The following is a 22,175-nucleotide window of genomic DNA, read 5'->3' on the forward strand; positions in this document are numbered from 1 at the left end:
CAGCTGCGGCCTGACCAGTGCTGCATAGAGCGGGAGGATCACCTCCTTGGACCTGCTTGAGATGCATCTGTGGATGCATGATAAGGTGCGGTTGGCCTTCCTGACTGCATCTCCACACTGCTGGCCCATATTCATCTTGGCATCAATGACAACTCCAAGATCCTTTTCTGTCTCTGTACTGATGAGAAAGGAGTTCCCCAGCCTGTAGGTATGATGCTGGTTCTTCCTCCCCAGCAGCACCTTGCACTTGTCCGTGTTGAATCCCATCTTATTCTCATCCACCCACCCCTGTAACCTGTCTAGGTCTGATTGTAGCCTATTCTTCCCTTCTAGTGTGCCCACATCCCCCCAGATCTTAGTGTCATCAGCAAATTTGAACAGGGTGCTATTTACCCCCTTGTCCAAGTCACTGATGAAGATGTTGAACAGTGCAGGCCGGAGGACCGAGCCCTGAGGAACCCCACTGCCCTCATCCCTCCAGGTCGAAAATGACCCATCCACCACCACTCTCTGGGTGTGGCCCTCCAGAGAGCTGGCAACCCATTTGGTTGTGTAGGTGTCAATACCACAGTCCCCCAGTTTTTTAATGAGAACGGGGTGAGAGACAGCGTTGAAGGCCTTCCGAAAGTCCAGAAAGACTATGACCACTGCTACCCCTGCATGTAAGGATTTGGTGACCTCGTCATAGAAGGCTACCAGGTTGGTCTCACAGGACCTTCCCTTAATGAACCCGTGTTGTTTGCCCCTAAGCATAATCTCCCTTGCTGACCCCTTGTGGACCAGCCGGGTCCACGAGGGGCCAGCATGTATAACGTTGTACATGCTAGAGTCTGTAAGTATCTTAGCAGTGACAGTTTGTATAACCTAAATTCTCTCATTCACTGACTTTACAGGCTCACTAAACAAAACATACTAATATAATCCAGTAATTTCACAATCACAGATCAACTCAGAGGCAATTATCTTTTCAGTTGTACCAAGGTAATTCTAATTTATACCACTGACTTCAGAAGAGTTAGTCCAGATATAGTCCAATGTAGCTAATATCAGATTCTAATCCAAGCAGAATGACCAACACACACAAAAAAAACCCCTGAATGTGCTTGCCAATAAGGACATACAAAGCATACATCAACATTTGAGTTTTCAAGTAAAGCTCATTTTTATGATATGGATAGATTTCTGCAACACCAGGCCAAATAAAGTGAGAACTGACCACTGTTATCCCATAACTTTACAAAGTCTCCCGATCCCAGAGGAATTCAGCCCCAAACTGGGTATGCTTGTGCAGCTTTGCCATTAAGCTGATTTATGGAGTATCAGCTTCTGTTCTGGAGCTGGTTATTAGACTCAAGAGCCAATAAGCTAAAAGCTAGGAAAGTGCAAATGGTGTCTGTAGCAGTTTCCAGCTCTATATCCAGAAGTTACCCTCAACAGTCCAAATAATTCTTGGAAGATTCACATAAAACACTGAAGGGGAAAAAATCCTCAAATGGATTTAGTAGGCTTCACTGGACCTCAGCTCCTGGCAGCATGCTAATTGCAGGATTTAGAAACAGCTGACTTATGGTTCCCCTTCAGAGGTCCATTTACTTCAATGCTGCAAAGCTTTGGTGTCCTGGTATATATCACTGACAACCTCTACATACATGACAAACTAAACAAATATCAAGTGGAATGCTAATGACCATTTTAGCCATTTCTGCCCATCTTTTAAGGAATATATTTCCAGTGACAATAAATGTGGAGACATTTTTCTTAGATTATAACCTAAATTTTATTTCTGCAAGGTTCTTGTTATAACTGTATTTTCTTCCAGGTTTTAATCCCTTGAGGCAGAAAAAGAAAAATAATATGTTCAGTTTATAAGATTTAAAGAATTATGATTCCATAGTTCTATAGATTCTGTCTACTATGTGAAAAGAACATCTAACTATGTGTGATATCCATTTGTCTTAGAAACCAACCATGAAATGATAGAAATGTCACCTCCTAGCCTATCCTGGGACTAGAGCCTCTATTTAGAGAGATGTTTTAGGGGCTCTTCTCTTCATAAATAATGATTTTTAACTTAATCCAAGGAAGTTAGACACCCCAGTCCCATTGACTTTGAGTAGGATTTAGGTCTTCTTTGAAAGCCTCAAACACATAAACAGGGTAACTTTCATGGTCTGTGCGAGGTTACGGGAAAACTGCTTCACGTCTGTGGGGGGATGGGTGTCCTAAACAAAACGTGGCTGGTCAGGTAGTCACTGGGTGCGAGGAAAAAAGAAGTACTTGACTGAGGAAGAAGCTAAAAACTGAACTGAAATGATCACGACTGAAATGATCAGAAGGGGGCAATGCTTCAAAGAGCTGGCCAAGATGTCATCTCCACCTTCTATCAAAGGAATACAGTCGTATTCACCAATGTGGTGTGATACTTTGGGGTCCTGTTTAACTCTTCACTAAACTCAGATGACCAATAACATTTTGTTCCCAAATATCCTATCCTTTCACCTCTGCCTTACTCGATTCCTTCCTCACATGGGCTGATGGGCTGTAATAACCCATGTATTGGACCTTTGAGGCCCCTTCCAAACCTATGATTTATAACCTGCAGGCTTGTTAACTGTAATTCACTGTATGGGGTAAAGGACACATAAATGCATGAAACAATAGCAACTGAAGTTGTCCTCAGATAAAAAGATGTGACATAATACATACAAACATTTGAGCTCGTCTCAAAAGTGGATAAATCAAGGTTTAATTAGTCACACTTCCAAATTCCTACTTTCCAGTGCAGAGCCTGCTCATCTCATTGCATGCAATTGTCAGATTGCTTTAGGCTAATGTACTGAGCTTTGTCTCTCAGTCCTTGTGTCTATAGTCTATAGCTGAATGTGAAAACATTTAGCAGATTCCAGCAGGTACAGAAACAGCTGGTACCTTTGCTGTACCCTGTGTTGCTGTGAATGCTTCAGGCCTACGTTTAAATTCCCACTGCCTTGCAGTCAATTTTTCATAAGAGATACAGTTCTAAGTCCTACTTTTCATTAATGGTTTCACACCCAACTCTAATCTGACCAAAGACCAAATTCTGATCTATGAACCACCAAACAGGTGTAATCCTCTGTAACAGTACAGAGCGTGAAATGGTCAAGACAAGGCATGAGAGAGACAGAAGTCAAGATTCTCTTCATCAGGCACAGAACATTGGGCACAAGCACATGCAACAACTTTCTAGCAATCAGGGAAAAAAAATGCTTTTAAGAATATTTTCTAATTATAACTAACACTAGCTATTCAAACATTCTTTACATTTCCAAACCCCTCCTTGACTCAGCTCACCAAAATTTATACCAAGCAGAGTTTTGATCCTATATAGTTGATCAGTGGTTCTCAACCATTTTTAGACTCGGGGCAGCCCTCATGAGATTCAGGGTACCTCTCAGAATGTGACAGCTCTTACCTTTCACTCATTTCTTAACTATGGAAAAACAATGCAGCAATTCTGCTGCAAAAAACTCAGAAAGATCACAACAGGTCATACTATAACACTCTTTGAAATCTTTGGGTTTATCTTGTAAATCATCTGTAGGTGTTTATACACCTAACAGTGCTAATATTGTAACAACCTTGTCTGGGACAGACATTACATAAACTGGTTTGAGCTAAATCAGTTACATCTCATACTACATTCAACCAGGTTTATCTCAAACCAGTTTTGGTTTTGGCTATTTTGAAACTTGTTTATGTGCACTGAATGTCTGTTCCGTTACAGGGTTAAACCAGTTTCTGATCACTTAAACCAATGCATGTATAATGGCTGTGCGTAGGCCCTGTGGCACCCCTAAAGGATCTCCTGACACTCCAGGCTTGAGAATCATTACTTTAAATAAAAATGTGCTTGAAAGACTCAATGAATTTGGATAAGGGCTTTGCTATTGTAGTTGTTTTGACATCAGAAGTGCTCAAACACTATGGTGATAGATAGCAAAATAGAAGTCCAAAAACAGATAGAGACTGGTGTACAGCATTAACAGCTCATGATCTTATGGCACGTTTCATGACTTTTTTTTTCTGAATGCTGCATCTCCAGGAGTCATATGATTATATGACAATCTTGGCATTCATTTGATTTAAAAGTAAATTTCTAGGCCTCACTGTTACAAAGGAAAACTTTAAAAAATGAATCCCTGTCTCAACCACTAGCAATGAAGTAAAAAGCATGCTAATTTATCATCTTTTGTTTGAATCTTATAATTTTATGCCAATTTCATTATTTTTATGTCACACTTTGTGCTGGCATACTGAAATAGTGGTACATTATTAGGCATTATTCCTTGGGGAAAGTTCCAGAGTAGAGAAAGGACATGGGAGTAATACTTACATTTCTAAAGAATTTGCTTGAAATCCATTTCATTCTTCTTAGCTGTTTCCCCTTCCCCAGAATAATGCTGTTGTCCCTTACTACTCTGTCTTTGGTTGCCAAAGCTGTAAGTGTTGAGTTGAATGCAATGAAGTTTAGCTCCTTATAGGAATGGGCCTTCACAATATATCTGTTAACACCAGACAAGTTTCTAGAGTAATACCTTCTTTATTTCATACCAGTTAAAAAGAGCAAGCAAGCATCTATATCCTGAGGCAAATTCTCACTTTAAAATACCAACTACATCACATTTTCAATTTGATTCTCCTTCGTGACTTTCACCCTTTCTGTGAGGTAATGGAGCATTCATCCATCTCAGTCCAATACTGCATCCCCTTCTTAGGTGAATGTACTGGACTTCTTAAAAGCACAGTAAAAAGAGAGTGACAGCTAGTTAAAATTCTATGGTGGTTTGCCTGAGCAAGGACATGTGGGCCAACCTGTATCCATGTGAAAGTCATCAAAAGAGAGAAAAATGTTTTGTTTTCTAAAACTGACTTCTGGATAATTATGATTTCCTACTGCATACAAATAATGCCAACATTTTCACTACTATAATTTAAATGGATACACATAAATCTTACTTCACTGACAATATTAAGCTTACCCCTGAATTGCACAATGGAAATGAAGCCAACTGGTGGAAGACCAAATGTTAGTGATATCAGAATTATTTAAAGGGCTTATAACAAAACCATTTATAATAACTTCAGATATTTTTTTTTTGCTGATGATATTTCTTAATTTGACTATGTTCGAGTATTCGTCCACAAAACAATGATACGTGCACAAAACATCAGAAATCCTGCAATCTGGTACTGCTTATATGACTCTACTGACATGGAGCCAGATGAGAGACATTGTGAGTTACTTTAGATCTAGTCAGCAGAGAGAAGTGAATTTATTGTACCTGAGCTGATGGTATAAAAAACATGATAGTAAGCAAAGAGAAAGATGCAAGGCATTTTCCCCTTGGTCATCTGCTATAGAAGCAAGACAAAGCTATAATCCCTATGCTCATAGTCTCCAAGAGCCAGCTACATCCATAAGGGAAGGGAAGGAGATAGAATCACAAGCTCATTTTCTCTTTAAAAATTAGCAGCCTAGGTTTCTAGATGTCAAGGAGAAAGTAAGATGCACTCTCAAGAGAGAACTGCAGCATATGTGATCATGCAGAGGCATCGTGCCTTGCTGAGACACAATATTTCTGGAGTTCTTGCCAGCAGTCCTGTGGTTTTGCATCATTACCAACATGCACTTAAATCTGGGTCTAAATGCTCTGTGCTTCCTGATTGAAGTAAATGGCAATAACTGGATAAAAGAAATGGAACTGAGTCCAACTATTCAGAATTTCCTGTTAACATATCAGTTCCAGTTAGTTCCAGTATACAAAGTATCTAAAACTGGATGTTTATTTACTGTATTTTTTTATTTTATAAATTACATTCATCCACCTTGACACCTGAGACATCACTTTAAATACACCAGTGAAACTATGAAAAATAGAAGTCTTGTTTCTAGATTTTATATCTTATATTAAGGTATACTACAGGCCAATTGCTTAAGAGTCTAGGTCCCTATAATGAAGCAGATCTGACCAGTGTAGTGTTCTGAAGCCTGTTGGTGATATCAGTAACCTTTCAGCTGCACAGGAGGCCTAAAGAAGGATGAAATCAGAAATGACAAGTAATGGCAAGGAAACACAAAATGTATGCTAGAATGGGGTGAAAGGGATGCTTTGCCTTATAATTCACAACATTTTTTGCATTTACTGAAATTATGAGTAAAAATGATATTATCATCAAATGATTCTTAAGAATAAGCCTGACAAATGGCAAACACATTTTAGATAATTTTACATGCTAAAACCATAGACCATTTGACTGAAATATATCACATTACATTCTACCCTACCGTCCACAAATTTAGCACTGAATTTTATTCCCACTGGACCCTGTGCAATGGAGGCAAACTACTATGGAAGACTCATAGTGAAATCCCCATATTTTCTTATCACTTAATAAACATCCCCACCACTTTGAAAGGTTGCCTTTCACTATTTTCAGATCTACTACTGTTAATGTCCAGCTCCAGAACAAGTGAAAGCTGTTATTAAAGAAAGATTTTATGTGCAAATATTCTTGTTTAAGTGCTCCGAATGTCTCAAAAGTGTTTTCTAACAGATCATTCAGAAATAATTAGGTTTCCATATGGCAAGAGTGACTTTTGTTGACATAGTATAATATATCCAGAGTTACTTTGAAACAGCAGTGCCCACAATTACTCCTATCAAATATCATGAAAACAGTTCCCCAGTTACACTCCTTTTACAATCTTGTCTTGTTGATGTGCATGCATGTGGTTTAATGCAGGATGTGAAAGTGTGAGAGAAACACATGATGTAATCATGGAAAAATGCTGTCAGGTTCACTTCTCAGCCCAAGAGGGACCCTGTTTCACTGATGCTGTGATATCACATGGAAAAAGAAATGCATTTATATACTTTTTCCCAAAATGCAGGTCCATAAATAAATGTTATAAAGGGGGAAAAAAACCCATGGGTTTTCTTTGGGCAGACTCAAATAATGGTTTAAAGGCTCCTGATAACAATCATATTACTTGAAAAGGTGGTTTCACAATTTTTTTAACTCTCCTTTGTTTTTACTTCAAAGAATAAGAAATAGCCACCTGTCTTCCTAAGGATAGGGCGTATGGCTGACTAGGCCAGTTGAGGCCAACCTTTTTGGCAGGTGTGCTATAAATTGATTTTGCCACCCTCCCTGAGTGCCACTGATTCCCTTCCCCTGCCTGACCTGCTGCCCTGGTTTTTTTGTTTCCTCCCCGACCTCCTGGCCCAATTTGCTGCTTTGCTTTCTGTTTCCAGCACTGTGCTGCCTTCCCACCCGACCTTCTGTACGCCACACACAGAGGCTGCCTGTGTTACTTGTGCAGCCTGTGCCACAGATTAGATGCTCCAAACCAAACAGCTCTTCCTATGTTTTCAACAACCTACACTATCAAAGCAGAGGGGAAAATACTGAAGATACTTAGCATCTGACTACAGCTGTGTCTCTCTGATAGCTATTCAGCAATTCAAAATGTAAATTCACAATCAAGTATAAAGGAGGAACACAATCATCTTTGTGTTTTCTTTCATTCTGTTACCTATGCTTGAAACAGGCTGTTCTTTCCTGCCGCTCTCCTTTCTAGCTACCTTCTTTAAAAAATTGCTCTGGTCACCTTCTAATTGTAATTCTGATATGTTGTCTGTATTGGCTCTTTCCTGAGACAAATCCTGTAATAGTAAGTCTTTTCTGGAATAAGCCTTCAGTGCATTTGTCCTTCATAAATTTCTAAAGTATCAAATGCACTGAAGGCTTATTCCTGAAAAGACTTACTATTACACGACTTGTCACAGTAGTACACAGTGTGCTAAAAAATACAAGAACATGTCCTTACACTGTTTTATGCATAGTAAATATTACACGTGAATTAATAAATAACACTAGTTAAAACCAAACACCATTTATGCAGTTGTTATATTCACATTCCTAAAAATCCCTCTTAAAAAATTCTGTCCCCACCCACAAACCACAAAAATGTTGCCCCTGGCTCAATTCACTTGACTGCAGGAAAAACAAAGTCATCTCTGATTGCCGTACTCTGCTTAGGATACAGATCCTAATTTGGCAAACGGTCAACTTTTAAATCTAGGTGCGTAGGAATGAATAAATCCATCAGAGAACATTTAGTGGGGTAAAAAAAATCTCCTATATATACACATATACTTTGGAAAGCTAGAGCACCATTCTTTTTTATTCATTTATTGTTAGCTAGAAAAATTTTAAGAGGTAATAAACAGACCAATAACCACAAGAAACTATTGCCTTTTACCAAGAATTTAAATACCCAGAGTTAGACACTGAAACATTTCACACCACAAACAAGAAAGGAAAAATGCACTAAAAGGTTAAAAACTAGAAACCCTGCAGGTAAAGATAAAAAATGCTGGAAGTCTGTGAAAGCTGGTCAAATCAAAGCATAGACTCAGGAGAAGACTCCAGAACAACAGAAAAAAATGTCATTATACTCAAAACAACAAAAAAGAGTGACTTAAGTGACTTCAATAGTCAGCAACTCATAAAACTCTTCTCAGTGACTGGAAATGTTCTACTTTATCATCTTAAGCATTGCAGAGGAAGGGGTACTAATGGAAGAGCCAGGTAGCTTTCAAGCTAGAACAGAAAATCCCGTGTTGCCCTGATTACCTCACTCAGCCCAGCTGGGACCAGGGCACAGCCCTGCATTTGCTGCAGGTGGTGCTTGCTCAGGGGATGACTTGCCCTAATATCCTGACTGAAACCAGCTGGGTCCAGGGTTTCTGGAGTGGCCTCATTACATAAGTACATCCTGATGATCCTGACAGCTCTGTCCTTTTTATCTCTGTCATCTACCCACCGCCTTAGGAACATGAGTTTGTTCAAAATGATTGCTGTCTTGTACATCACAGCAAAACTGAGACAGATTCAGTGCTTGCGTCTCCCAGGTGTTAAAGTTAATATTGAATTTCTTCAGATTGGCCTTCAAAATGTTCTTGAATCTCTTCTTTTACCCAACCCTAGTGCATTGACCATCAGTGAGTTGGAGCATATAGGATCTGTTTTGGGAGCTGGTTGTGACGCATTCTTTGGATGTGTCCTGGCCAATGAAGCTGGTGCCATGTAAACATAGATTCAATGTTTGTGGTGTTTACTTAAGCCAGAACGGTGGCATTCATTCTTCTGTCCTTCCAATTTCATAGACATTAGGGCCAGGAGGGACCTCGAAAGATCATCGAATCCAGCCCCCCACCCAAAGCGCAGGAAGTTAGCTGGCATCATAGGATCCCAGCAAGATAACCATCCAGTTTGCTCTTGAAGGCGTTCAACGTAGGTGCTTGAACCACCTCCGATGGCAGGCTGTTCCAGACCCTGGGGGCTTGGACAGTAAAAATATTCTTCCTTATGTCCAGCCTGAAACAGTCTTGCAGTAGTTTATAACCATTCGACCTTGTCATCCCTTGGGAAGCTCTGGTGAACAAATGTTCCCCCAGATACTGGTGGTCACCCCTGAGAAACTTATAGGCCATCAGATCACCCCTGAACCTGCGCTTTTCCAGGCTAAAGAGCCCCATGGCTCTCAGCTTGTCATCATAAGGTCTGTTTTCCTGTCCTCTGATCATGCACGTGGCTCTTCTCTGGACTCCCTCAAGCTTCTCCACATCCTTTTTGAATTGTGGAGCACAAAACTGGAAGCTGTACTCCAGCCAAAGTCTCACCAAGGCCGAGTACAGCGGAGAATGACATTCTGGGATTTGCTTGAGAAGCATCTATGGATGCAAGCCAGTGTTCTGGTCGCTCTACTAGCCACAGCATCACATTGCAGGCTCACGTTCATCTTGTGGTCAATGATGACCCCCAAGTTTCTTTCTTCCGTAGCCCTAGCCAGTGTAGCACTGCCAAGCCTATAAGGATGCTGCAGGTTTTTTCCTCCCAACGAGGAGAACCTTGCATTTTTCAGCCTTAAACATCATCAGGTTCTCATCCGCCCATTTACTGAGCCTGTCCAGGTCAGCCTGAATCCACCTTCTGTCTTCTGATGTGGATGCAATTGATAAAGAGCTTTTTTTTCTGAAGACGCTACTGATGTTACCATCACATAAATGAGACAAGATTGTAAAAGGAGTGTAACTAGGTAACTGTTTTCATGACATTGTATTTGTGGGCACTACTGTTTCAATGTAACTGGATATACTATATTATGCCAACAAAAGTCATTCTTGCCATATAGAAACCTAATTATTTCTGAATGATGTATTAGAAACATTTGAAACCTTTCAGTTTTTTTCTGATATGTCATCCAGATTTCACACCCACGCAACCAGGTAGGGATAACAACAGCCTGGTAAACAAGAAGTTGTTTCGGTCCTGATGTCATGATCAAAGACATGATTTTGGAGATGTCCAAAGCCACCATGTGCAGGTTTTATCTGGTGTTAAATACAATTGTCTATGTTTACTTTTTGGGAAAGGTGGATATCCAGGTAGGGAAATGTTCAGCTTCTACAAAGATTGCCCTCTAATTGGCAACTGGTTGTTGTTGAAGTTTTCTGTGAAGCTGACAGTGAGTACAAGGATTTCATATGCTTCATAGATGAAATCAAAAGTGATCTGGAGCTCTTAACTGAGTAAGCACACAAAACAAAATCATCAGCATATAGGTTTAACATAGGTGTCAAAAAGACGCATTCTCTCATTTCTCCTGCTTGGTATTCTTGTTGACTGAAAAAGTCTAGATGGAAAGAACACAGGCATCACATGACTTAATAATAGAATATGAGAAGAGCTAGACTTTGCTGATGACTCTGTTAGGTGACTAGTCAGTCAGCATCAGGCAAAGACCAAAATACTAACCAGCATTACAAGAAAAGATGGGGTTAATAATCAGTTACAAAAAACAAATTTAATGAGAACCCCAGCAACTGTCAACACAGACATTACATTAGAAGGCAAAGGAATATGAGAGGTGATTCAATTCACATACTTTGGCAGTAATGTACAGGCCGATGAAGATAGCCAAAAGGAAATAATGTCATACTTGGCAAGGTGGCAGCTCCATTCACCAGCTTGAACAAGGATGGTCACCAAAAATCTACTATTTAAAGACCAACTATAAATCTTCAACTCAAATACAATTTCCATCTTAACATATGGAAGTGAAAGCTGGAAATCCACCAGAGGTACAGACAGATATAAAAATGCCTTTAAAGACCAAATGCCTCAGAAAATGACTGTGTGTTAAATGGAATTAAATTATATCAAGTATTGAGATTTATCAGTGTTCAGCAATTCCATCTCTCCAAAAATCATGTGGAAAAGAAGATGGAAATATTTGGGACATGTCAGAAATGAAGCCACATACCTCCAATGGCAGTGGTTTCTTGAGAGCTGGACAAACACAGAAGGGATGAACTCTTAAAAAAAATGCTTATGGAACTTGTCACAGGGGACATATGAAGTATCCTATGACAAGTATTAAAAAGTCTTCTTTGCAGCCACAAGGATTCAGATTATTTGCATTGTAGTAGTGCCTATGGACCAAAAAACAATACCAACGTCCCTATTATAATGTACTGTGAAGACATATAGTGAGAGACAGTCTATTCCAAAGAGATTACAAGTTAAGTAGGCAAGTCAGACAAATGAAGTACTATTAATATTTGAGATGAAGGCACAGGGAAATAAAATGCTTTGTTCAACGTCATGCAGGGAGTCTATGGCAGAGACAAGAACTAAACCGGAATTGTAACTGTCCAACAGTAATATCTGAACCACAAGACCACGCACATCTAAGGAAAGTGAAGTGAATTCTGTAGCTCTGCAGAGGTAGACTAGAATTATGCAGAAGGTTCAGGCATTTGTTTTGATATAAGATCTAGTTCATATTATGCTGTTCTTACACTTTCAGGTTTCAAGGTGCTGCAATTTTTTTTTTTAGGGACAATGCATAAGTGTGTTATGAAAACTTTCATAACAAGAAAACTCAAGCATTTAGCATATGATTGGTCAATAGCTAGGCTTTTGAGTAAAGTGAGAAAGAAAATGAACAGTTTGGAGTTGTGGTATAAGCACATTTGAAGGATGTTCCTATTTACAGTGACAATGAAAACCAATATTAATACTGGCATTGTCATCTTTATGTTTCTACAAGAAGAATGGGATTATTCTCAGTATTCTTATTTCAGGATGCGTACTGACTCAGGAAGACAAAATTGGCTTCGTATTTGCAAAAGGGTTTCTATTCTTCATGATAAGGGCTAGGTTTTTGTTTATTTCTCCCCAAACATTAAAAAAACGGGCTAATCTGATGGGGAAAAACAGAAAAAAAAAATCAATGAAATGAATTCTGTCTGTGTTCCAACAAATGCTTTAATTTGTCATGGCTGCTTCACAATCATGCAAGGATGGAGCAGGAGGAGGAGAAAATATGTGAACGTATTAACTGAACTTGTGGCATTTAGTAAATGAAAGAAGAAATGCTATTGGTATGTATAAATTGATGATTTTCCACAGCATGTGAATCAGCTAAATTGACTGGATTTTCACAAGGATGCCAAAAGCCACCTCATCAACCCCTGGACAATCTCTTGCCAAATCTTAAATGTCTATTCCAAGAGTTGGAGGTGCTAGTTCTCTTAAAACTTACCTAAGTTCCAAACAATTTAAACTTTGGCAAAACAGTGCACTAGCTTCATTATCAACACAACTTTTTTTCCCTCTTCAGTCTTCCCAGAAATCAGGCTGAGACAGGAACCAAACTTGGAACTTCTTTAGCCTGAACAGTTAAAGTCCATCAAAGTTATAAAGGACTGAAAACAGAGGCTTGGTTGGAATGCATTAGCCACCTTAAGACAGACATTGCTACAGCTTCACAGTGCTGTTCTGCTCAAAAAAGCGAATATTTTACACTAATTTACAAAATAAATTGGGAGATTACCTATCAAAGGCAGTCAGAGTAACAAACATAGGAATGTATTCAAATTCTTAGATGGAGTCATCATGGCCTAGTATATAATGCTATGTTAAAGTCAAGTCTCTTCTCCTTCCTCTCCCCTCCTCTCACTCTTCCTAGTTTTCTTTCAATGATCAACCTCATGCCCTGTGATTCTTTGAAATGTGGCTCTTCTTGCAAGATTAGTTCCAAATGGCGCTTTACCTAACATGAGCCAAGTGTCAAGAAATAGACTAAAGATAGTGATCTATACAGTCTAAAGGAAGAGATAATTTCCTATTTTCTGATGTTACTTTATCTGTTTGCTTTTCAGATTTCCAGATGTTCAACAAAGATATAACTTTTATGTTGATATGAAATGTTCATCTGGAATTTCATGCATAACTCACTGAAGTTTAGTTTGATTTTCCAAAGCCCATTTAAACAAAAGTCTTTGCCGTTATGATAAAGCCTCTGATTTTCTGCAAGTTTTCCAATTAGAAACCACAAGGAAGCAGCTGGAGCTTTGGGAATTCTAGGTTGGACAGGATTTTTAAAAAACTTCTATGATTTGAAAAACATGTTGGAATGTTAACCTGTGGAGCCAGATTTCAAAACCAGCTTAAATCAGCATCTGAAATAATAAGTAAATGTTCTTGTGTACGTCCATTTGCTGATAGAGGTATACATTTACAGATCCAACAAAAATAAGCACATATACCAATAAAATAATTAGATCAGTGAACAACCAATGCATACACAATTCAGATTCCACATTCAAATATGTAATTAACATTTATTCCCTTTCTTGCCCTATAACACCCACTTGTGGCTTCTCATTCCCAGCTCCTGCCTTTCCACCCACTTTTGTGAATTACATAAAAACTGGGTTCTATTCACGAAAAAACAAATCTTGTAGTTTTTGCTCACTCACTATTCAGTCAAAACTAGTGATGTCCACAGGAATCTGACCTGACCTAAGGACTGCAATAACAGTCCATTGTTTGTTCTTGATGAATTCACAGGAATCTAAAACGCAAAAATATAAACATTTAAGCACATATCCTGCAGTTACACTCTATAGCATGAATAACCCCATATCGAGATGTGCTATACCATTATTAAGATGATTATTAATTACTTTGAGATGGTTAAGAGAATACATTATGATCAGGGATCCAAGGGGCTGTGGGGAGTGGGAGGAGTGTGATCAGGCTGGTGGCTGCATGTGATCATGCACGTGGCAGCCAGGCAGCATGCAGAGCAGCTCCTGCAGCTCCCCACAGGTAAGTTGCGGGGGGCGGGGATTTAAGGCCCCCATAGTGAGGGAGGGAGGTGGGCAGAGTTTGGGCTGGGGCTGGGGCTGCAGTGCAGCCCAGCTGGGGAGGAGCATGGGGCCTGGGCCCAGGGTGGGAATGGGTGGCTGTAGGGCCCTGCAGAGCTGGAGCTGCAGGCAGCTCATTTGGGGATGGAGAGAGACTGGATCCCTGCCACAGGGCGCACTCCCACTGGGGGCCATGGGAGGCACATGCCTCCCAAATGTATATACGGGGTGGAGGCATGCTGGTGGCTGCAGGCTCAGCTGCCCTCCCCCAGCGCCTCCACAGCCCAGTGAGCAGGACCTGGCACAGTGCAGCACAGCAAGGTAGGGGAGGCTTGAGGCTGTTGCCCAGAGCCCTATGTTGAGATGCCCCTGTCTACCTGGCAGCAGTGGGGTGGTGGCATGGAGTTGTGCCCCCCACTGCTGCTGGGTGGGCCAAAAGCACCTTGCCATGGCAGTGCAGGGCTCCCAGCAGTGGCATCAAGCCTCCCCACCCATGGGCACCAGCTGGGGCTTGGGGGCTGCTGAGGCGTACAGCAGTCTGAAGACCTGGGTTCCTGGCCCTGTAGCCCTGGTGGCTGGGGGAGAAGAGGGCTGTGGGTGGGGAGTGAGGGGCACTTGCAGGGCTGGGAGGCTGTGGGTCAGGAGTGAGGGGCACCAATAGGGCTTGGGGGCTGTGTCTTGGGACTGAAGGGCAATGGCATGGGCAGAGTCCTGGCATATCAGGGCTGCTCAGTGCCACAAAGCAGGGGGTGGAGGGGAGAGGGAACAACTGCAGCTGTACCCACATCCTGGTGAGCAAAGGGGGCAGGGGACACCCTGATCTTCCATGATTAAAAACCCAAAATCAAACTCCAAAATGTACAGATATTTAGAATTTATTTTATTATAGTGATTAAGGCAGTAGGAAGCCTCCAAATTGCTTTAAAATTGTAAATATGTCAATAAAACATTGTGTTCAACTGATACCTATATATATAATAGTGTTTCATTTTAATTATGGAAAAATGCAGGCTTTGGGGGTTTTTTAATCAGAGAATTTTTTCAGAAATTTATATCAGAAAATTTGCAATTTTACAACAGAGAAAACCAGGATCTCTGTTATGATAAACTGGTACCATGCATTTAGTATAAAAAAAGAATATAAATAATGTCTATAAATTAAAGAATGAATCTGTCTACAGTAATATTAATTCTTCTATCTTCATAATATTTAGGCAAGAGTAAGTATTTTACAATAGATATATTTCAAAAATCTCACCAATTTTAGTATTTTACTATTAGCAATACCATGAAAGAAGCATAACACCAATTATGATTACAAATTAAAAAAAAAAAACATGGTTCTTGTATTCTTTGATATGCCAGAGACATGAAGTCTGACTTCCAGGAAATCACTTAGGATCATCTCAAAAGTACATAGAGGAGTTAACTGCTTAATTTCCAATGCCTACTGGAAGTCAGTCCCAACGGGGTGTGAGAACCAACTACTTTAGCTGCTTTGAAAATCCTTGTTGCCTCAGTTTCACCAAATGTAAAACAGGAATGCTAGACCAAGCTCCCATGAGTTTTGTGAGAATTAAGAGCTAAATTCTTGTCCATCTTTATGTATTTAAGAGGCACTTGGGTGTAAACCACACATGCACTTAGCTGCACAACTGCAATTTTTGACACTTGTGCACAATTTGAATTCTACATAGCTACACTCACCCTACCTTTCCCAGCTAAACGTGTGCACTGGGTTGCACTGTGACTGGGTAGATGCCCAGGGGAAAAAAAGGTGCCTGTACATGTGCTTATAGATGGTGAATTGCTCTCAGGCTTTCCCTCAAGCTTGCTCCTTTGGCCTTTTAGCTAGGGGCAAGCAAAACTAGGCGGCATCTGAACTTGAAGGCATCTGGGCTTGGGGCTTGCATGCAGGATGCCTGCCATAGATTTGGGAGTATCTGAATCCCCAGGCTGAAGAATCTGGTTGGTAGGTAGGATACTTGTCAGTGGTGACACTACACAGACTTGAATGATTAAGCTCTGCTCACTCGATAAAATTCAGAACTGATTTGGCCTAAGACATGACATTTCAAAAAAAAAAAAAATAGCTGTGTGAGTCAAAAAATGTACTCACAGAAAAAGCACACTGAGCAGATGTTTGTCACTAGAGAAGGAAGAGGTTTTGCTCAAACAACAGTGTAACAGTCTAGGGGGTAGCAGCACCTCTGGGTTCCAGGCTCCCCTCATGTAGGTGGAAACTGAACTTGTATTTGCTGTTTCCCAGCAAAGTGCTCCAACCACCAGGCCATAACTAGGCACTGTCCAAAGAGCATTCCAGCCCCTATTCCTGAAACAGGCCTACCATACCTTGCATTTAATATTAATTGGATAAAAAACAGTGGGGTACTTTCTGACACACTGGAGGAAGGGGCCAGGGCCACATTTAGGGACCTCCCTCCCATTCATGTTAGCATCTATTTCACCAAGCCACACTCCTGGCTTCCCAGTGGCCTGCTTCAAAAAGAGAACTAGGGTTCCCTGGGCCACTCGTGGGCTAAAAGGTAGGAGGGTCATCTTCCTCCATTTCATTTCCAGCAGAAAATGCAGAGTGAGTCTATTCTGCCACAGATGGAAATTAAATCCAGATTTTGTCCCAGAATTGTCGTTAGGCAGACATGCAAGTGTCTCTTAGCTAGGTAAAGGTGAAAAAGGATTTAGCCCTAAAACTTTAGATCCTGATCCTAAGCAACTGTTCATGGTCATGTAGGGACCAGGCAAGCAAGAAATCCCCATGCTCTTCTCTGTCTATACCAAGTTAACTGGTATCAGAAGGGGCAATTCACTGTGGGCACGTCTACACAAGATGTTTATTATGGAGCTGACTAGTGAATATCATCATCTACATGAGCAGAGCTATAAGGATGGAGTAAACTAATCAACTCCACTGCAGGATAGTGCTACCAGACACAAGTACCATCCTATGGCAGTTACTTATTCCACTACAATGCACATGTAGATGCTGAAGGGGCGGGCTGGGGCATGAGGGTGCTTCAGTGCAGGGGCTGCCTGCTGGCTAGTCCCACACTGGAACACCTTCGTGCCCCAAACAGCACCCCCCTGCAGCAGGCTGAGCCACATTTGAGCATCCCTGGGCTGGCAGGGTGACCCCTGGGGTTCCCAGCAGGAGCTGCTCCAACATACAGCAGTCCCAGGTGCATGTGCAAATGCAGTGCCTGCCTAGGAACAATAAACTCCAGCACAAACTGCACCTGAGTTTATTCCACAGCATTAATCGCACATGTAAGTACACCCTATGAGAAGGAATCTGCTTCAGCCCAGTGGAAGAAGCAAATTGTGCTTTCTCCACATGCAAGGGACAGCAGCAGAGAGACTGTGCCTCTCAGTGCTCTCTCTGGAGTCCTGGGGATCTGCACTGCTTGTAATGAAGTGTTGTGTTTAAAATCCACAACCTGCCTCTGAGATTGTGTAAAATGCTTTAAGAGCCTTCGCTGGAATGTGCTACATGGATGGAAGACACTGTACCGTACCTCCAGCACATAATAAGCTTGTTCAGAAACCTCTTCTCTTGATTTCCTAGCATGGACAACTCTTCATCTCCATGCAGTCCTTAAGCAGACAGGAAAAGCTTTCACTGGACCCAGCAGGAAAGCTGCTGCAAGATCATGCTCTTGGAGCATCTGCTATAAACCTGGTTACAATTCAGCTATGTGTGTCTGAACATGAGTTCAACAAGTTATTGACAATGCAGAAAAAGGTGCTAGGCATTTTCTGACAAACAGCTTTATAGCCCTGTGAAAATAATTCTATCCAGATGGATTAACACTTGTAAGCTGCTTTGCAAGGTTCTCTTTTTTTTTCCTTTCCCTTCACTGTACCAGGAAGTCTTCATTCAGAATAATGTACAGAAAAGTTTTAGTACTTTTTTTTTGCATAAATGAGGACATGAAGAACACTAGCACTGATCACATCCATAGTTCGTTTAGCCTTTAACAGCAGCTAAGTCCAGGGGCTTCAGAGGAAGGTCAAGATATATCTCAGAGTGGGCAGCTATGGAGCAGTCTTCCTAAAACGGAAGTTTCCTTCCAACCCTCTCAATTCAATCAAGTCAAAGGTCTTCCTGAGTCTAATGGCCCACCATGGCTAATATAGTTAAGGCACATCAATTTCTATACCCCATGGCACTCCACAGAGTGATGTGGCTAATAATCATGTCCACCTTTGACTCCCTGGCTTGAATGATCCTTTTATAGCTGTTGGATTACTGCCTTGAGGCATGAGGATCTATATCCTTTCATGCTTAGTTTCCTCTTTGATTTCCCTCATTATTGTATACTTAATAACTTTTTCCTTTTCAAGCAACTAACATCATGACCTTGCTCATATATATGTGCTTTGGAATTTTGTATCCATACAATTTCTATACTTTGAAATATTATTTCATTAGATCCCACAGAATCCTTTCTGCAAAGTGCTTTCACCCTTTTCATGCCTAAACTGTCCTTGTATTATTTACAGACCAAAATTACAGTAGCATATTCCACCATTGCAATGCCCAGTGCTGATCTGAAACTACTTAAGGTTTCACAAAAGTATGACAAATAACCCGATACCACCACCATTTACTGAACGCTTGGAACATATCACTTAGATTTTTGAAGGAAAAATGTATTAACATAATTCAGAGATGTCAAATTAATCTGGCCTCATTCTGGGCTGGATCAGGATGATGGACCCATGGACTTCTTCCCCATCTCTATGTCTAGATACAATGTCTGTGATGCCCACTAAAACCACACCAGGATCCATACTACAGTCCAACTGGGGTAGGTGCCACATGTAGCATGGATCGTGGACCAGCTGGAAAAGACACTGCACTACATGTGGCACCCACCCTGGCTGCACTGCACCATCTGCAGTGCCCATTCAAGCCACTCCTGGATTTGCACCACCTGTGGTTCCCATGGACAACACTGGTCCCAGAGAGGCTGAAGCAGGTACCATGTGCAAATACAGCACTTGTTGGGATACTGGACTCACTGGGAAATGCAACCTTGGAAATTGTGATCAAGGATATTGCCTTGTCTGTTTCTACTGCATTCAGGGAAGAAGATGAAACGTACACTGCCAACTACTTGAGGATCTCAAAGCGATCTGAGATGAATAAAGCCTCAGAATGATTATTTAAGTTAAATATTATTCCCAAATTACTGATGTCAGACATGGAAGCAAAAAAGTTAGGTGTTTTTCCCCCCCAAGATCAAAGGGACAGTCCACAGCTGCGATAGACAATAAACTTAGGGTGCCTATACATGAGCAAGGAGGTTTCTCTGATGCGCTGAAATTCCAGGGCACTGGAGCAGACTTGAACAATCAAGTGTGTTGGAGTGTGGCAATTACAGTGCTGCAGCAGCCTCCCAGGTCTTATGTATCAGCAGCCCCATGCTTCAAAATGGCAGTGGGGGCAATTTATCTAAAGCTCATTTGACAAGCTTTAGCTAAAGCATCCCTGCTTCCATTCTGAAGTGTGGGGACACTGATATATGAGACACTCCAGGCATTTTAATTAGCAGCATTCCAAGAACCGCTCTAATTAAAGCACCCCCTGTCCCTCCACCACTCCCAGAATACATATATAAATACCCTTAGATCTCCAGTCTCTCGATACTGGGCTTTAGCCACAAAACACAAATTAGTCTCTATTCAAGATTAACAGAATTTAGGTAAAGTCTGAAAATTCCTTAGTTCCTTAGTAGTAGTTCCTTAGTTTCCATAGACTGCCAAGATTCTAACCCTATTTCCACATAGGCATGCATTCAAGCATATCTACTAAAGGGTCTGGGAGCACAGGTGGTGTTCTCTTTGATCCTCCCAGTCTTAGGGTATGGGCTGAGGAGGGAGAGGAGGATCCAGGTAGTTAACCAAAGACTGGTGTCATCAGGAAGGCTTTGGCTTCCATGACCGCAGCCTGCTCTTTGGCAAGAGAGGTAGCAAGCTGCTAGGAAGAGATGGCCTCCACCTCTCTCTGCTGGGGAGGAGGCTTTTCTCAGCCAGACTGGCTGACCTGCTCCACCAGGCTTTAAACTAAGCCCGCTGGGGGACAGTGGACTACCACCACTGCTGGCCCGCTGAGCAAACCTTGCAAAGCCAGAAGGCCAAGGCACTTAAGGGAGCCCACCCCTGCCCCAGCTCTCGTACAATCTGTGGGCAAGGCAAGAGCCCCCAGAGGAACACTTGCCTGCCTGTACACAAATGCCAGGTGCCTGGGGAATAAGCAGGAGGAACTTGTCCTACTGCTTAACACAAATAATTACAACGTCATAGGGATAACGGACACGTGGTGGGACTTCACCCATGACTGGACCACAGGTATAGATGGCTATACCTTGTACAGGAGAGATCGAGTAGATAAGAGGGGCGGGGGTGTAGCTCTCTATGTTAAGGAAAGCTATGTGTCCCTGCAAGCTGATGTTGGCGACCAGGGTGGACTACCAGAGACCCTCTGGGTTAAAATCTGTGGGGAATACGACACAGGGGACACAACAGTGGGCGTCTACTACAGACCTCCCACCCAAAGTCAAGAGCTTGACCAGGAGTTCACCTGGGAACTGGCTGAAGCTGCATGCTCCAGGACCATGGTATGTCATGGGTGACTTCAATTAACCAGACATCTCATGGGAGGATCACTCAGCAAAATCTGAGTGGTCACAAAGCTTCCTATCATGCGTGAGTGACCACTACCTGACTCAAGAAATGTACGGGCAAACAAGAGGCAAAGCGTTGATCAACCTGGTACTGGCTACTGGGGATGACCTAATTGGCGACCTAGTGATCAATGGGAAGCTGCGTGACAGCAACCATAAGCTGATCACCTTCACCATCTACCATAAAGCTGGCAAGTCAGTCAACAACACGGAAGTCCTTGACTTCAGGAAAGCCAACTCTGACAATCTCAGGAGGCTTGTCAGTCAGGCCTAAGGGACCATGACCCCAGGGAGAGGGGAGTTCAGGATGAGTGGTTGCTCTTCAAGGAAGCAATCCTCAATGCACAAGCTAATTCTATTTTATCTTGGAGGAAAGGCAGCAAGAGGGCACAGCAGCCCCCCTGACTCTCCAGAGATCTAGCAGACTTCCTGAGGCTAAAAAGAAAGACCTACAAAGGATGGAGGATGCGATTCACCACCAAGGAGGAATATTCTCCACTGGTCAAGTCCTGCAGGGAACAAACCAGGAAAGCCAAGGCTGCAACTGAACTCCAACTAGCTTTGAGCACCAAGGACAATAAAAAGTCCTTTTTCAGATATGTGGGGAGCCGAAGGAAAAACAAGGACAACATTGGACCCCTGCTGACCCAGATGGGACAACTGATGCCCAGGAAAAAGGCAAACTATTAAATGGGTACTTTGCATCAGTCTTTCATCCGTCCCATGGGACGCACATGCCCACTACAGGACAGGGAGGTCCAGGTGAGGGAGATCCCCTGCCCTCCTTCAGTGCTGACCTTGTGAAGAAACACCTTGAGAGACTGGATACCTTCAAGTCAGCTGGCCCTGACAATCTACAACCCAGGGTACTCAAGGAGCTGGCGAGTATCATAGCCCAGCCTCTGGCACAAATCTTTGAAAACTCCTGGTGCTCTGGTGTAATGCCTGAAGACTGGAAGAAGGCCAATGTGGTGCCGATCTTCAAGAAAGGGAGGAAAGTGGATCCAGATAACTATAGGTCCATCAGCCTGACTTCTATTCCGGTGAAGGTCTTAGAAATTTTATTAAAGAGGCCATCCTTAATGGACTGGCTGATGCCAATATCCTGAGGCATAGCCAGCAAGGGTTTGTTGTGGGTAGGTCTTGCTTGACCAATCTCATTTCCTTCTATGACCAGGTGACCTATCACCTGGACAAGGGAGAA

General features: G+C 42.0%; 1 protein-coding gene across 6 annotated transcripts in view; it reads right to left on the bottom strand.

Moving 5' to 3' along the window:
- The window catches only part of GAS2 (growth arrest specific 2), a 166,937-nt gene that overhangs the window by 95,558 nt on the left and 49,204 nt on the right, over positions 1 to 22,175 (bottom strand). The window lies entirely within an intron of this gene.

The sequence above is a fragment of the Crocodylus porosus genome, unplaced genomic scaffold (assembly GCF_001723895.1).
Source record: "Crocodylus porosus isolate Cpor-Errol unplaced genomic scaffold, CroPor_comp1, whole genome shotgun sequence".
Classification (NCBI taxonomy): Eukaryota; Metazoa; Chordata; order Crocodylia; family Crocodylidae; genus Crocodylus; species Crocodylus porosus.